This window comes from Equus przewalskii, chromosome 17 (assembly GCF_037783145.1).
Source record: "Equus przewalskii isolate Varuska chromosome 17, EquPr2, whole genome shotgun sequence".
In the NCBI taxonomy this organism is placed as follows: domain Eukaryota; kingdom Metazoa; phylum Chordata; class Mammalia; order Perissodactyla; family Equidae; genus Equus; species Equus przewalskii.
The window spans coordinates 39,069,374-39,086,165 of record NC_091847.1 but is presented as its reverse complement, the minus strand read 5'-3'; positions in this window follow the sequence as shown (position 1 = coordinate 39,086,165).

The window sequence follows — 16,792 nt, the reverse complement described above, 5'->3', positions numbered from 1 at the left end:
GCCATGCCCCCACCTACTCAGCCTCTGCCCCCACTCTCTGGACACTCTCAACTCTGCCTTCTTTCTCTCTCTGCTCCTAGCTGTCCCCTCCTCCATCCACACGCCTTTGCTCTCTTGTTCCAGCAGAACCATTCAGTATCTCCTGCTCACCCACTTGATGTGGCAGGAGTGGTGACTTCTAACAATGCGTTCAGCTCATTCTTCTCCCTAAGGTCTGCAGGGGGGAATCTCATGGGCAGACCCACAGGAAGAGAGGGTAGGTGGCTTATGAACTACATGCAGAGACAGTGCCAGCTGTAGTCATCTGAGGAAGTCTCTATTTGGTTCTCCTCTGTGGCTCCAAAGCCTGGCACAAAGGGCCCCCTGCAGGTAGAGGCCTGGCTGAGGGGACAGGAGGGAGGAAGCCACGGGTCCTTTAGGACAATGACAGCTGTCTTGGACAGGATCGAAGCTGGCGCACAAGGGCGTGCACTTTGGAGCTGGGTTCTGGTTTCTCTTTCCTGATACTGGAACGCGTGTCCAGGGAAAGCAGAAGTTGGAGTTCCCCAGCCCTTTAGGTGTCCGTGGCTGGTGTCTGGTGCTGCCTCTCTGCTTCACCAGCCATACCTGTCTGGAACACTCTGGGGTGCTTTTGTGTCACCCACTCCCAGATCTACAACATTAGTCACAAAAACCTCGACCCTGCGTGCCAGACCACACCAGCCCTAACCATCCTATTAGGTAGAAGGTGCCTTTGCCACCACTTCCCTCTGGATCAGATGGATCCCTGAATGTTGACCTGACAGAACTGCAGACCCACCTGGTGCCCCCTCCTCATATAGCTCTGGAGAACTCTGGAGGCAGAACACCTGGGTTCACCTTCCAGCTCCTCCACTCACTCACCATGTGATCACAGACAAGTTACTCAACCTCTCTGTGCCTCACTTTTCTATAAAGTGGGATAATTTTAGTACCTACCCGATAAAGTCGTAATGGGGATTGACAAATTAATAACATGATGTTTCAGAACAGTACTTAGAAAGTGCCAGCTGCTATTGTTGACAGTAGAAGCAGCATTATGGCCACACCTGTCCCAGTACAGCTGCCGAGAAAGCGAACCACAAACTTCCTCCCAGAGCTGAGATTGCACTGCTCGCTTGGAGCCAGCTTAACCGAGGGTGAAATGTGGTCCTCACCATAAATAAATACATGGCTTGCTTCCTGCTGAGCTATGGTCAGGCTGTCCCCGCACACATCCACCCTGCCCCTGTCCCCATCAGGACTGAGCGCAGCATCCCTTTAGGAGGGGTGAGTCCTCTGGCTTCGGGGTGGCTGCCTCTAGCCAGCCTCCCACTGAGGTCCTGGCCGTGAGTTGCACCTGACAGACCCCAGGGGTTGCCTTTGTTCCCCAGGTGGCAAGAACTTGGCTGTCCTGGGGACTAATTATGAGGAGATTCCTGCCTAGTGATTCCTGATATCTAGTGATGTCTCTCCAGCGAAGGAGAGGATGAAGCAGGCGGGAGAAGTGCCAATCACTTGCTCCATTCGGCTCTGCAGCATGTCAGCTCTGCTGATCTTTAGCTGAAACCCGTGAGCTGATGGTTCCCTATCGGGTGAGACTGTCTTCTGTCAACTGAGATTATTTCTCAAGTTCCCTTCTGTCTTTCCTTTATGTCTATGAAATTCAAGGCTTTGGGTTATGGGGGTGGGGAACTATGTGTCAATCCTGACCCAGACTCATCGAACTCAAATCTCGGCCGGTGGAGCCCGTTCCCCCTCCCTGATGGGGAGTCCCATGAACCTCCCTGCTGGAAGACCATGGATTTACAGGAATCAGCTGACCCTGAGGGGTCTGGAGCCAGATGGTCATTTAGTAGAGGTATAGCAAGTTCTGTCCAAAGGCAGACAGAAACTGGCACTTCTCTGTCCAACTCTAGTTTTCTGAGAACTGCTGAAGGAAGTCAATAGCGGGATCCAGAAGAAAATTGTCTTCCCATCTTTACTAGCTGAATTTGGACTCCATGCTGGGCAGTTTCCCAGTCCCCTTTCTAGAGGACCATATGCTAACGTGGGTGCCACCACTCAGGAGGGCATCTTTGAGTGTCTGGGTTGAAGTGTGCCCTGGTCTGAGTTGCAGAGCAGGCTGGTGCTGGGAAGGAAGCCACTGGCCTGGCTGGGAGGCAAGTGGGAGCCATAGCAGGTCATTAACTCAGGCCCAGGAAAGGTTCATGGTGGGCTGCTGAGCAGGCTGCCATGGACTAATGCAAACAACTCCCATGGGTCCCACCCCTCACTAAGGGCCTGGGGGCTTGGCAGGGGAGCCTGGGCACAGCCTCCAGCACACAGCTCACTGGACGCTGCTTGGCAGCCTTGGGCATACGTGAGAACATGCAGCTGAGATGTGTCCCTGTAGGCTCCTTCCTGAGAACAGCCAGCCCGGCAGTCAGGAGGAGCTGCCAGGAAGGCCTCAGGCCTAGGAAGTGGACTCGGGATGCACATAGTGTGAGCCCAGCCCTGAGAAATGAAGCTCTTCCTTGGCTAAGCCGCCGAGACTGTGAGAACAGCCCAGCAGAGTCCTCCTCAGTGGATCTCGAGGGAGAGGAGTCTACGAGGGCCACACAGCTGTCACTCTGTGAAGCATAAGGAGTTTCATAATCTCCTGTGCTATTTTGGTGGGGCCAGTGGGCAATGATTAAACCTCTGTGAGCTGCCGTGTTACTTCACCAGACAAGTCACAGAGGCCTGTGCTGTTAATCCTGGACCCTGTGAGCCACGTCAGCTGACAAGTGTGGAGACTCGTTGGTTTCGAAGGCTGGAGAACATCTGCTGCCGTTGTTTGACTCGTCTCCCCTAGACTTGCTGCAGGAAAGGTCTGTAATAGTTATTTGCAAAACCAGGTGGAGTGCTTTGAAGAAAAGCCCTGTATAAACAGAAGAACACCAACAGCAAGTTGCTCTGCCTTGAGGCTAATCTGACGCCACCCCTATCCAGGTTGCGTTGTGCGTGTGTCAGCAAGTCTGCTGTCTGCCCCAGAGAAGGGTCTTTTCTCCGGCCAGGGCAAGTCCAGGGGGAGGAGAACACCCAATATGGCACTGTGGTCAGAAGACCTGAAGCTGAGCCCTAATCTGACTGTGTGACCTTGGCTGAGTCAACTTCTTTTTCCTCAGCCTGATTTTGTCATCTGAGAGATGTGGGCAAGGAGAGCTCCTTTGGTGTTGCATGAGGATTAACTAGACAACGCTTAAGAAAGGTATTGTGGGGCCAGCCTTGTGGCGCAGTGGTTAAGTTCACACATTCCTCTTCAGCAGCCCGGGATTTGCCAGTTCAGATCCCGGGTGTGGACATGGCACCGGTTGGCAAGCCATGCTGTGGCAGGCGTCCCACATATAAAGCAGAGGAAGATGGGCACGGATGTGAGCTCAGGGCCAGTCTTCCTCAGAGAAAAGAGGAGGATTGGCAGCAGATGTTAACTCAGGGCTAACCTTCCTCAAAAAAAAAAAAAAAAGAAAGAAAGAGAAAGGTATTGATTGCTGTTGATTGAAAAGCCCATGGAAAGTTCAGCTTCAGCCATAGCTGCATTCAGGGCCCCAAGGATGCCACCAGGTTTTGCCCCTTAGTCTTGCTTCTCCTGGGTTAGCCCTGTTCCAGGATGCATCTGGCAGCTCTGGCCTCAGTCTCACACCACCATGACACTTAGGGCAGCAGAGGAAAGCATATGCCCATGGCTCAGTGTGCTGGCAAAGTCCTGAGACTCACTCCACCCAGACCAGGTGAAGTCACTGCCCACCGCTGAGCCAGCCAATGTGGTTGGGACATTGAACGCACTGATCAATCTCACTCACTTTTTTGCTCACTCACCAAGCGTTTTTTGAGCACTCACTGCGTGCCAGGCACTATTGTATATTCTGGGGATATAGTAAGGACAAGAGCCCCACCCTGTTGGGGCTTACTTACCAGTAGGGGAGACAGAAAACAAAAAAGTACACTGTAAAATGATGTAAATTAGGAAATGATGAGGGCTATTAAAAAAATAAAACAATCAAAGCAGATGAAGAGGGTGGAGATGTGGGGTGGGGGTGGGGAGCTGTCTTAGATAACATGGTCAGGGAAGGCCTCTCTTAGGAGGTGACACTTGAGTAGAGACCCAAATGAAATGAGAATAGAAGCCTTGGGAAGATCTGGATATACAGTCAAGTGCCACATAACATTTTAGTCAACAATGAAGTGCACATAAGATGACAGTCCCATAAGCTTAGTACCATCTAGCCTAGGTGTGTAGTAGGCTATACCATCTAAGTTCGTGTAAGTACACTCTACGATGTTCTCACAAAGATGAAATTGCCTAATGACATATTTCTCAGAATGTATTGCTGCTGTTAAGCAATGCATGACTGTAAAACATTCTGGGTAGAGGGAGCTAGTGCAAAAACTGAGGCAGAACAAGCGAGACTTATTAAGGAAGAGCCACAAAGGCTGGTGTGGCCACAGCAGTACAGACCAAGCAGAGAGTGATGGGAGAGGAGGTGGAGAAGGGGCAGAGCCACGTGATGCTGGGCCCTGCAGGCCGAGGGAAGCAGACAATTTTATTCTGACCATGGTGGAGAGTCTGGAGGCTTTCCAAAAGGGGAGAAACAAAACATGAGTTATGTTTGAAAAACATCTCCACAGGGGCCAGCCCAGTGGCCTAGTGGTTGGGTTTGTATGCTTTGCTTTGGTGGCTGGAGTTTGCGAGTTCAGGCGTGGACCTGCACACTGCTCATCAAGCCATGCTGTGGTGGTGACCCACATACAAAAAAATAGAGGAAGATTGGCACAGTTGTTAGCTCAGGGACAATCTTCTGCAAGCAAAAAGAGGGAGATTGGCAATGGGTGTTAGCTCAGAGCCAATTTTCCTCACCAAAAAGGAAAAAAAAAAACCTCCACATACAAATGGCCAATAGGTATATGAAAAGATGCTCAACGTCACCAGTCATCATGGAAATGCAAATCAAATCCACAGAAAGATATCACTTTATACCTGTCAGAATGACTATTATCAAAAAGACAAGAAATAACGTGTGTTGGCGATGAGGTGGAAAGAAGGGAACATTTGTACACTGTTAGTGGGAATGTAAATTGGTACAGCCACTATGGAAAACAGGATTACAGTTCCTTGAAAAATTAAAAACTGAACCACCCTATGATCCAGAAATTCCACTCCTTGGCACATATCTAAAGGAAATGAAATCAGTTTCTTGAAGGGATATCTGTGCTCCCGTGTTCATTGCAGCATATTTCACAATAGCCAACACACGGAAATAACCTACAGGTCCATCAATGGATGAATGGATAAAGAAGATGTGGTATACACATACAATGGATTATTATTCAGCCATGAGAAGGATGGAAATCTTGCCATTTGCAATGACATGGATGGACATTGAAGGCATTATGCTAAATAAGATAAGTGAGACAGAGATAGAGAAATATTGTATGATATCACCTATATGTTGAATCTAAAAAAACTGAACTTGTAAAAACAGAAAGTGGAATGGTGGTTACCAGGGACAGGGGGTGGGGAAATCGAGGCGATGTTATTTAAGTGTACAAATTTACAACTAGTTCATAAATAAGTTCTGGAGATCTAATGCACAACATAGTAATTATAGTCAACAATACTGTATTATAAACTTCGAAGTTGCTAAGAGACTAGATCTTAACACTTCTCAGGACAAAAGAAATGATACATATGTGACATACAAATGTGTTAGCTAATGCTACTACAGTAGTAATCATATTGAAATATATAAATGTATCCAACCAACATTGTACACCTTAAACGTACACAATGTTGTATGTCAATTATGTCTCAATCAAAAAAAACCCCACACATATTAAATAGGTAGCAATGAAAAGATCCCCTTGCTGCTGTGTGGAGAGGGCGGGGTGGGGGGAAGCAGGGACAGACAGTAGTGGCTGGGAAAAGTGTAGTGGTAGAGCTGGTGAGAAGTGGCCAGACTCAGGATATATTTTAGGTTGTGGCCTCCACCCCTGGAAGCAGAACCTCATGAGCTTCCCAAATGGAAATTAGGGGCTGTTGCCAGAAGTAGTGGTGATAGATGTTAGTGGACAAAAAGCAGGAACTCGTTACTTTCGCCATTTGTTGTTTCATGCGATTTTTCTTTGGAGCTATATTTTCAACATCATTAGCTTTTTCAGGGTTGGGGACCGTATCTCCAATACAGCTTCCTTCCTCCAAGGCCTAGAATCACTGGGAGGGATTTTAGAGACGACGTGGTCCAACCCCAATCTCTTTACAGATGGGAATCCCGAGGCTTCGAAAAATTCTGGGGTCGTGCAAAGTCCCGCAGCTAATTAGACCCGGAACCAGGCTGCAGCTCTCCTGACCCCCAGGGCTGCCTTTGCTCCTGGAACAAAGGCTCCGTTTGGGGAGCTGCCAAGGTGGGGGTGGTGGGAGAGGGTTGAACCCTCGCACAGTCTCCATCAGCATCCCCCAAATAACCAGTGTGCCCAATAAACAGGAGCCCTACCCTTGACCACAATGCCACCCCCCACACAGAAATCCTGAGCCACTGCTATGCTGAGTCATCAGCTTTTCAGCAGCAACTCCAGTGAGAGTCAAGAGTCCAGGCCACAAAAGGCAGGCACACAGATGGGAAACACCAGGGTAATGCCTGATTTCAATTATTATTATTATTATTTTTTTTACAGGAAACCGTATTTGAAGTACAGCCTTCCTATTCCTGCTGGGAGAGCTGCCAGCACACAGGTCATTGCTCCCAAGCCCGAGGGACACACGGTAGCCTTTGAGGCCGAGCTGCAGTTCTGCAGTCTATAAAGCAAGACACACAGGCGGCTTTGCAGCATGGAAGAACCTGGGAGGATTGCCTGAAACCCTCCCTGATACGCTCCCAGCGTGCTGGCCAGCCTCCCGGTGGGAGATGCAGCCTGGCACAGCTCGCTTTTGCCCTCAGGGCCCAGCATGGTGCCTGACACTCAGGAGGAATCCATACAAGCTGGGTGAGAGCAGGGCTAGAGCGCTGTGCCCCCAAGACACATGCACTTACTGGGCAATAGCATGTGTCCTCTGGGCTGTCTCCTGGGCGTCTGGGGTGCTGGGTGTCATGAGAGTGAAGATGGGTTGAGGAAACTGTGGTTCCCACCAAGAACATTGCAGTTGAGGCCCTCACCCCATCTCTCTTTCTCTATATAGTTTTAAGTTTCTTCTAAGAAAATCCAGCTTCTCTTTAATCAGCAACCACCATGGTCAGGAGAAGCCATCACAGAGCCGGCGGGGGTGGTTAGTCGGTTTAATCACGAGAATGGCCCGGCTGTCCTCTCTGAGGAGGGCAGGGAAGTGACGCCTTGGATGGCTTTCTTTCCTTACCGGTGCTCACCCTCATTTCGGTGGTGAGCCAGCTGGCAGTTCTGGGCTGCTGGCTGTGTCTGTGCGGGCTGAGGGGACAGGCGTGGAGGCATAGACATTCGGTAATGAGTTCCAAGTGAGCCCAGGGAGTCTCGATGGAACCTCTCCAAGATGATCCAGGAAAGAGCAGCAATATCTCTGGTGTGAGGCAGAGAATGAGAGAGGGGAGTCTGAGGCGGGATGGGGGGAGGCCCCAACACAGGACACACACTGGCTGTGCCTTCCTGGACTGATCAAAGACATCCTTTTCCATGGTCCAGCTGATGCCAGACAGCAGAACAATAACAATGTGGCACTGGAGAGGGGTGCTCATGGTGGGGGTGCGGCAGGGGAGAGGAGCAAGGTGAGGCTGTTGTGGTATGACTTGGGGGAGATGGTGAATAAGGGGTGCCTGGGGTTCTGACTTTACCAAAGAAGGAATGAGGCCCCACTCACGCTCACCCATTCTTGCTTCTGACCTTAAACAGGGGCGTGGGGGTTGCCCTGTGGGTTGGTGCAGGCAATGGGCTTGAGGATAATATTCTCCATGACCACTGGCAACCGGGAGCATGCCCTTGCCAACAAGGAGGGACCCGGCATGAGTAAGTCACTGACAGTGCCCAGGAGGCTTTAGCCAATGCATCCCCCAAACAGCATGCTGGGAAGGGGTACAGCCCTGCTCTGACCTTTCTCCCCTGTCATTCTGCCCCTGTAGCCCAGCCCCTCCAAGGTGCTCAGCCACCTACCTAGTCCACCTGCCCAGCCAGTGATGACCTGACTCCTGGGCCTCCTCCCGGCATCTCAGCCCTCACCCCAACACGGTGTAGAGCCTCTACAGCCACAGAGGACATCCTCCAGCACTTCTTTTTTGTGTGTTCCTGTGTTGTCACTAAAAATTTTTCCTCTCTTCTTCTCTAGGTGGCAAACACATCCAGGTGAAGGGCTGGCTCGCATCTCCTCTTTTTTCCCCGACCTGTCCCTCGCACCTAGGGAAGACTGTTTGAAGCAACATACTTCCTGCTGCCTGAGCTGCATGTGTTCTGGAAGAGGCTGCCCATCTCTCCCTCTTACACACAAACTGCACACACATGTGGGGAACAGACAAATTTTTTTAACCATGCTGTATTTAGCATTCTTCTTTACTCAGAATTTCAACTTCCAGAGTGTGTATGTGTGTATGTTGGCCAATTTTTGCCCACCTTAAAAACAAATCATAGGGCCAGCCCCGTGGTGTAGTGGTTAAGTTCCCACACTCTGCTTCAGTGGCCTGGGCTTCATGGGTTCAGATCCCAGGTGTGGACCTACACACTGCTCATCAAGCCATGCTGTGGTGGTGCCCCACAAACAAAACAGAGGAAGATTGGCACAGATATTAGTTTAGGGACAAGCAAAAAGAGGAGGATTGGCGAATGACCTCTAATATCTCTGCTTGCATTGCTGCGAAATCCAACAGGCACCTTAGTGAAGTCTCACCCTTTGTTAGGTTCACCAAAGACTTTTTTGGAGAGCAGACTGACATGTCTAGGGGTAATGGCACTCGAGACCCAGAGCACCAAGGGCATTTCTCTTGAAGAAAAGCTATCTGTTGCTATCATTTTGGTCCCATATGTGCAACATAAAAACACCAATTGTCTTCTCTGGTAACCACTCAAATCAGAGACACCTCTATGGCCCTCCTTGCAGATCGACTTAATCACAGGCATGAATGCCCACTGGGGGTTGGCAGCAGACTAGGAACCTTGGATTTCAATGAAGTCCAAACTGCTTTGAAATCCAAATACAGCCAACCCTCAATTATCCACGCTGGGGAAAGGGAGTGTGGATAATCCTGAACAGCAAATGATTAAAAAATCATTTTTTTTTTGGCTTTTGGGAGGTACCATATGCTATATGCAACAGAGCAGCAAATTTCCTCTCTAGTTATGTTTTGCTCAGATTAATATTGCAATGAGCTTGCATTTCTCCTCATGCGCCAGCTGACAGGAGATGGGGGAAGACAGAGGAGTCCGTACAGAAGCAAGTTGAGTGGCAGGGAAGCCAGCACAAAGGAAAGGAGGGATGTGGCCCGAAGTGCTGATGATGAATCAAAGGCTCTGGGTCTCCTCCCTCTTAACTTGAGAAGAGAGTAGAATGTAGGAGGAGATGGAAGAGAAAAGGAAACTACACACTCTAGATGGAGAGACCAGATACAAGAGAGCAAGCTCTCCTGGGGCATCGCCTTACTTACCAAGCATCTATTTTATGAATCTGTGACATGAACAGTCTCCTGAGAACATCTGGTCTGCTCTATGGAACGTGACTAGTGCTCTCCACCTCCTTGCCTTTGCTTATGCTTTACCACCTGCCTGAAATGCCCTTTTCATCTCTCCCATCCAAATTCCATCCACCTTTCAAGAGACATTTCCCACCTTTCTGTAAGCCTTTTCCAATCATAGCCATTGGAAACACCTTCTTACTCTCTTCCTCTCCCATTCTGAATGCCCTAGCGCAGTTTTCTCTCTCTTAACCTGTTTGGAGCATAAGCTCCGCGAGGACAGGGTGAGATGCTGTGTCAGATCGCTTGGTGTTCCCTTAACACCTGGCACAGTGTTTGGGATGTGGTAGGTGCCCTCCACCTGGAGACTGAAGGACTAAATCCTGCAGCAAGGGGTAAAGACACCTTGTAAAGGTGTAAAGAAACTGGTGCTTCTCAAGCTTGAATGGTGTTAGGCCTGCTGGGGGATTTGGGGACAGGCTCCCAGAGAGGCTGCTTCTGCAGGTTGGGGGAATTCAGAGTTAGGCATTTTCAACAAGAGCTCAGGTGGTTCTGACCACTGAGAAGTTAGTTGTAAACACACATATCACCAATGCTCACACGCTGCGTTGAGTCCACCCTTGTGTTCCACTCACATTTGTTGTCACTGCCATCGAATCAGATACTCCCAGTGACCCTGTGTACAGCGGAGCAGAAGCCTGCCCGGTCTTTTTGTGCCGTTCCCACATCTTCCGGCCTTGTATCAGACAATGCTCTGCTGCTATTCACAGGGTTTTCGTGGCCAATATTTTTAGAAGTGTGTGTCCAGGTCCTTCTTCCTAGTCTGTCTAGTCTGGAAGCACCACTGAAAACCTGTCCACCATGGGTGCCCTTGCTGGTATTTGAAATACCAGTGGTATAGCTTTCAGCATCACAGCAACACACAGCTGCCACAGTATGACAACTGACAAACGGGTGGTGTGGTTCCCTGATCAGGAAAGGAACATGGGCCACCATGGTGAGTGCATTGAATCTTAACCACTAGAGCATCAGAGCTATCCTCCATTCATGCAGCTGAAGCCAAAAGGTTAAGAACAGAGACACTGAGAAATGCGCTGGGTTTCATACTTCCTCTCATACTTCTTAACGCTGATTTCAGCATTTCGTTAAGTAGAAAAAAACTGCAAAGAGTAGAGGCTAAAAGAGTACAGAGATTTGCAACAGATTTTCCATATTTCCTTGAGCTGAAGCCACATGTTTGCACTTTTTAGTGTCTTTGACATGCAGTGCACTGGCTATGCATGTACTAACTGGGTCGAGCTCTTCACTCCACCCTCATGTCAATGAATTACATGCATTTCTGGTGCTACATATGTTGAATTTTAAATAATTTCCAAAAGATCATACTATAATTTGATATTGAAATGAAAAATTATTGTGTACCTTGGAGGGTATGAAAGCAGAGCAGCAGGATATAAATTTGATATAAGTGAAAGAAACATTTACTGGAGGAATAACCATACTTCCACATTTTGCTGCAAAGAAGGAACCAATCGAACCAATTGCTTTACAGCCTTGCTACTCACACTGTGGTAGTGGGACCAGGGGTGTTTGCCTCACCTGGGGGCATGTGAGAACTATAGAATCTCATGCTCCAGCCCAGGCCTATTTTATATCTGCTTTTTAAAGAAGATCCCCAGGTGATTTGCATGTACACGAAAGTTTGAGAAGCATAGTTTTATAAGACGTAAGAAGGGAAGATGTTCACAAGTAGATAAAGATGTGTTATGTTTCGTTAACGGGACATGCACAAAAGGATTGCCTATCACACACGCTAGGCAAAAAGTCTTGTAGAAACAGATGTCTGTGGCTAGAAGAAAATAAGGGAGAGAATAAGAGAGCACGTCACCAATTGACTTGAAAGCCCAGAGGGCGTTATTGTGTGGGAAAACATGGATATTGACTGCAAAGTGATTCAGAAGACTTACACTGAATGTGAAAAAGCTTGGCAGAACAACCTAGCCAATTTATTTTGCTGTTTTCCTTTTTAGATCTGTATAAGAGTGATATATGTGATAGATGTTTAAATTAATCTAAAAGGGCTCTTTCAATAAGGAAACTAATTGAGAGAAGTATTGTGTCATATTTTAATTAGGAACATTCTTTTTCCTTAACGATACGTCAAATGATGACGTATCTTACAACGAAAGGCATCTCAGATTTAAAGAAATACAAGTTTCACACACTTGACCACAATTGCCTTTTCTCTCAGAGTTTAAATTTCAATAATCATTGTTTCACTCTGATAATTCCTAACATTAAGGTGTTTTACATAAAAAATAAAGTTTTGAATTTGTTGATTCTGCTTTTTAAGTTCTACATTTTTTTAGGTCTGCCAACTCCATGCCATTCATCTCCTAATAAGAAAAAAACCAGTTCATCTGCTCTAGCCACCATACTTTAGAATTTAGAAAGTTAAATAATAGAGAAAATATCAGGAGAGAGATGGAAATGAGGCAGAAAGAGTTAGGTCCAGACTCTGACAGCTGTTACTTCCCCTTTTCCTGTTTCAAGCAATGGCAACCGCAAAACATTTAAAAAACCTAGTAGCTGCTTTCACAACGTTATTGTATTTAATCCTGAGAAACCGGTCAAAGAGGCATTATTCTCTCTTTTCGACAAATGAAGAGAGTGAGGTGAGAGAAATTAAATAACTCACCCAAGAAGAACAGGGTCATCCATGCTGGGACCTGGAAGGAGACATCACCGCAGCCCCACTGAGCCAGCCTCTTTGGAAGCGCAGCTCCGCCACGTGCATTGCAACACACAGCTGGGGGCAGATTGTCGGAAAGTCATTCTTCAGAATAATCCATGCACTGTCTTCCATGGACCTGAAGGTCTTCAGCTGAGGTACTGTCCTGACACTGCCCTTTGCTGAACACCACCTTAGGATGCCAGAACTCCTTTTTTTGTTTTTTTTTCAGATTAAGTTCAGCTCACTTTACCCGCTATCATTTAAGAGCATACTGTGTAACTGACCCCATGCCCACCCAGACCTCCTTGCTAACCTTTGACCTCACCTTATAACCTCACCACAATAACCTTCGCCCTGAGATTTTCCCTCCTTTCAAATTAACTCAAAACGCTGTTCTGAAAAATAACCCCTATTACTTCTCATTGACTACATCAGTGGTTCTCCATCTTTGCTGACATTAGAATCACCTAGAGAGCATTAAAAAATCTCCTGCGCTTAGGCCACGCCTCCTGCCAATTAAATTGGAATCTCTGCAGGTGGGATCCAGGATCAGTTTTTTTTTTTTTAAGCTTTGCAGGTGATCCCAACACACAACCAAGTTTGTAAGGCAGTTGATCATGTTACTTACCTCCTGCAGCTGTTCACTCGCTCTTTCCAATTAAATTTTTGACTTTTAGTTAAAAGCCCTTTAATAATCTTCCTTCACTTACATAGCCACTTTTCAAAAATAACTTTTGTTTTTATTACAAAAAATACCACATTTATTGTACAATCTTTAGCTTTGCAAATACAGCCAAGCAAAGAGAAGGAAATACAAATCACCAGTAATGTCACTCTGATGCAATAACTACGCCTAACATGTTCATGTAGTTACCACCAGTGTCTTTTCCTTGTGTGTATTTTGTGCATGTGTGCATATTTTATTGTACACGTGGTTTAGTAGCCTGCTCTTCTCTCTTAACATCCTTTCACTTGAAGTTCTTGGTCCTTGCCTTTTCCTTCTCTGTCCTGACCTCCATAACTTTAATAAGTCAATCTTTCTTGGGCCTTTCAACCTGGCCTTCTGCTGTGAATTCCAAGCCTTCTTTTATCCTAATGGGTGATTCAGTTCAGAAGCACTAAACATGCTCCTTCTGGAGTCACTCTCTTTCCAAATGGCTCTACCATCTGGCTGCCCAACTGCTCAAGCCAGATATACCTGAGGTCATTCTAGACTCCTTGGACAACTCACACTGCATTTTTAACCAACTATAAAGTACATCCATTGTGTCTCTTGGTATTTTTAAAATCTGTACACATCTCTCCATCTCACAGTTGCAACTTCCTTCCATTGAGGCCACTATCGCCTTTGCTACAGTCTCCTAACTGGTCTCCTTGTCACCTTGCTTCTCTCTAGTCCACTCCCCACACCATCTGGGTGATTTCATAAAGTCATTTTCATTACTTTTAAGGTAAAGTCCACACTCCTTACTCAGGCTTTCAAAACCTATGTGATCCAGCACCTGTGTAAGTTAGGCCCCCTCCATCCTCCCTTCACAACCCAACACACATCTGGTCCACAGCTCTGCAGGAACACCGAACTGCTGCCCTCTTCATTCTGCCTGAAACATGCTTCTCATTCCTTCTTCTGTGGAGACTGCTCATCTTGCAGGTCTCAGATGATTCCTTACTTCTCTGGAGAATCTCCTCTGACTCTAAATCTGGATTAGATGCCCTCTCTGTGCTTCCCTAATATCCTGTACCTCCCCTATCAAAGCACATATCATACTAATTGCAATCATCTCTCTGTTTGTCTGAATTCCCCTCCAGACTGGAATGAGAGGCCATATCTGTTCTGCTCATCATATGTCCCCAGCATCTAGCAACAAATACTTAAAACATTTGCTGAATGAACAATGAGTGATTGAATCCCTTCATACCACATCATGTAATCAGTCTTTCAGCACAGAAAGGGGTCTTTTCTGGACTGTGATTTCAGTTGCTACTTAGGACATTAGCCGGGGCTGGCTGAGGCTTTTCTCTGTGCTGCAAGGGGGCCCCGTGCTAAGGGGATGGCTTTTCCCTGTCCTATAGACCAGTCTTCCAAACTTTCTCTGCTTCATAGCATTTCCTACTTCTTTTTTCTCCTCTTCCTGGCTTCTTCCTGCTTTGCAACCTTCAAGTCAAATTAGCCAAATTGAATTTTGTATGAGTTTAGTTTTATTTCTCACAGCAGAAGCTCCTCATCTCCTCCTTATAAGAGACACCCTTGTAACCCAAAGCTCTGTGGCTTTTCAAAGAGAATCATGTTAGTGAATATCTGTTGTTAGCTTGCTGTTGATACCAACATCTCCAACACGTTAGTGGTGGAAAAAAAAAGGAATTGGCAAAAGTGGAGATAAGATTGTATGGTTTCCAGTCTTTCTCTCAAGGAGTTTGAGTTCCTGCTTCAGAATGTTCTGAATCTTTAGTGCCTCTGAATTACCTACACGACACCATCTGGGGATGGATGAAGTTTTACAGAGTCTTAAGCCTATGCAATTTGGGGACTTTTCTAAAGAAAAAGAATGCAAAATTATAAATATACTGCTTATAGGCCTTGAAAAGTGTTTGTGCAAGTTGGGGGCCCCTGAAAATCAACCTCCATTAGGTAAAACTGTTCTCCATCTTCTATCTTAATTTTTATAATTGGAGAAACTGAGGCCCAGAGTAACAGGTCCATCTGTGAGTTGGCTTGAGGACTCATGGCTGACCTACCTGTCCCCACAGCAGGACCTGCTGCTCATTATGGGGCTAGATGGGCTTTAAACATTGGTTAAGTCCTCAGTTCCCTATTTCATTCACACAGGCCAAGCCAGAGGGTAAACAAATAGAGAGGTAAAAACTAAACGTTTTTTCAATGAATTCAGGCCTTGTGCGAACAGTAATCTCCTTGGTCTGGTGGGAAGAGGCCTGGGCTGAGAGTCGGGAGAGGCGGATCTGTGGGATCTTGTTCATACTATTAAGCACCTACAAAAATTGACCTGCTTATGCTGATTTTGATACTGATTAATCTTGAACCAGATAGCAAGCTTCTTCTTCCCGTCAATAGGGAAAAAAGCAGATACTGAGCTTGGTGGAGCTGAGCAATTTAGACAAGCATCCAGTTTTATAAGAACAGGGGAGCAAGAGCCGTGGTACCCCTTAACCGTCTGTTGGCTGCAGGCCTGTAGGGGCAGAAGGCCGCTTCTCAGGCCCCAACCCCCACTTTGAAGCATCTCAGGCCTGTACCTGGATTCCTTCTGTCTGCCTCACTTCTTTGAAGACACCTTGATCAGTCTGTGCCTGTTTGTGACTAAGTTTTGCCTCCCAACCCTCTCTCACAGATCACCCTTGCCCATCCGGACCCCTGAGTGAGTCCTGCAAGGTCCCACTTGTCCAGGACGGAGGTTCAGATCCTCATTTAAGGAGATTCCTGGTAAGACTCCAGTTTCGAACCTTGTCATCCAGGTTGTCATACTGTGAGCAGGAATGATAATGTGCTCAGGTCACACAATTTAAAAGTTCAGTCCCAGATGTGTGCCTTGGAGGACATCCTTGCTCCTGGAGCCCAATTTATACAACTAAGGGCTGGACTTCAGACTCTTGAAGGTCCTTTGCAGCTCCACAGTCTGCAGATGTTAAGAAAAGTTGTAATCAAAACGAAGGAAATTTGCTCCCATGTTAGGAGAGCTTTCTTTGGATTACTGATGTTGTAGAGAAGCACACCTAGACCATAGAGGTCAAGTTGCTATGCCTGCAGCACTTATTTTAAAGGAGGGACTTCGAGATGTCAAATTTTGATGAAAAGAGAGAGGGTGTGCTGCCGTAAATGTGGGCATGAGTCCTGCAGCCAGTGGGCACTGGCTGTCTACATCTGGGCAAGGCCCGTGACAAACAGGAGTGCTCTGCAGTGAGGCAACGAGGCGCTGGCAGAGCACAGTGGGGAGCAGATTTGTCACACCACCCTCTCTGAGGGGCTGGGAGAGAGGCCACTTATGGGAATTCCGGGTGGGAACTAGAGATACCAGGTTATAGCAGGTAGGGCTGGAACTGAGAGGAAGAGGTTCATTTGGGAGAAGCTCACTGAGGCCTTGGGGCAGAGCCATGAGACATTGTTATAGGACACCAGGCCCTCACTGATGATGGGGAGCACAGGGGTTTGCACACAACGGTGCTCAAAAAAGGGCAGATTCCCTCCTTTCTGAGTGGGTGTGAGGTGTGCCCAGAGCGTGTCTCATGGGAGTCAATGCCATCCCATTGCCCACCCACCACCAGACCATGAGCGCCAGGGGCCACTTAAGTTGGGCCACAATTGTTTCCCTGTGGACGCCCAGGCTTGGCGACCTCCAGAGTCAATATTAGTCAGGCTATTGTTGGGCCAGTTGTGTTTGCTAAAGCTCTTTAAAACAACTCATATAAT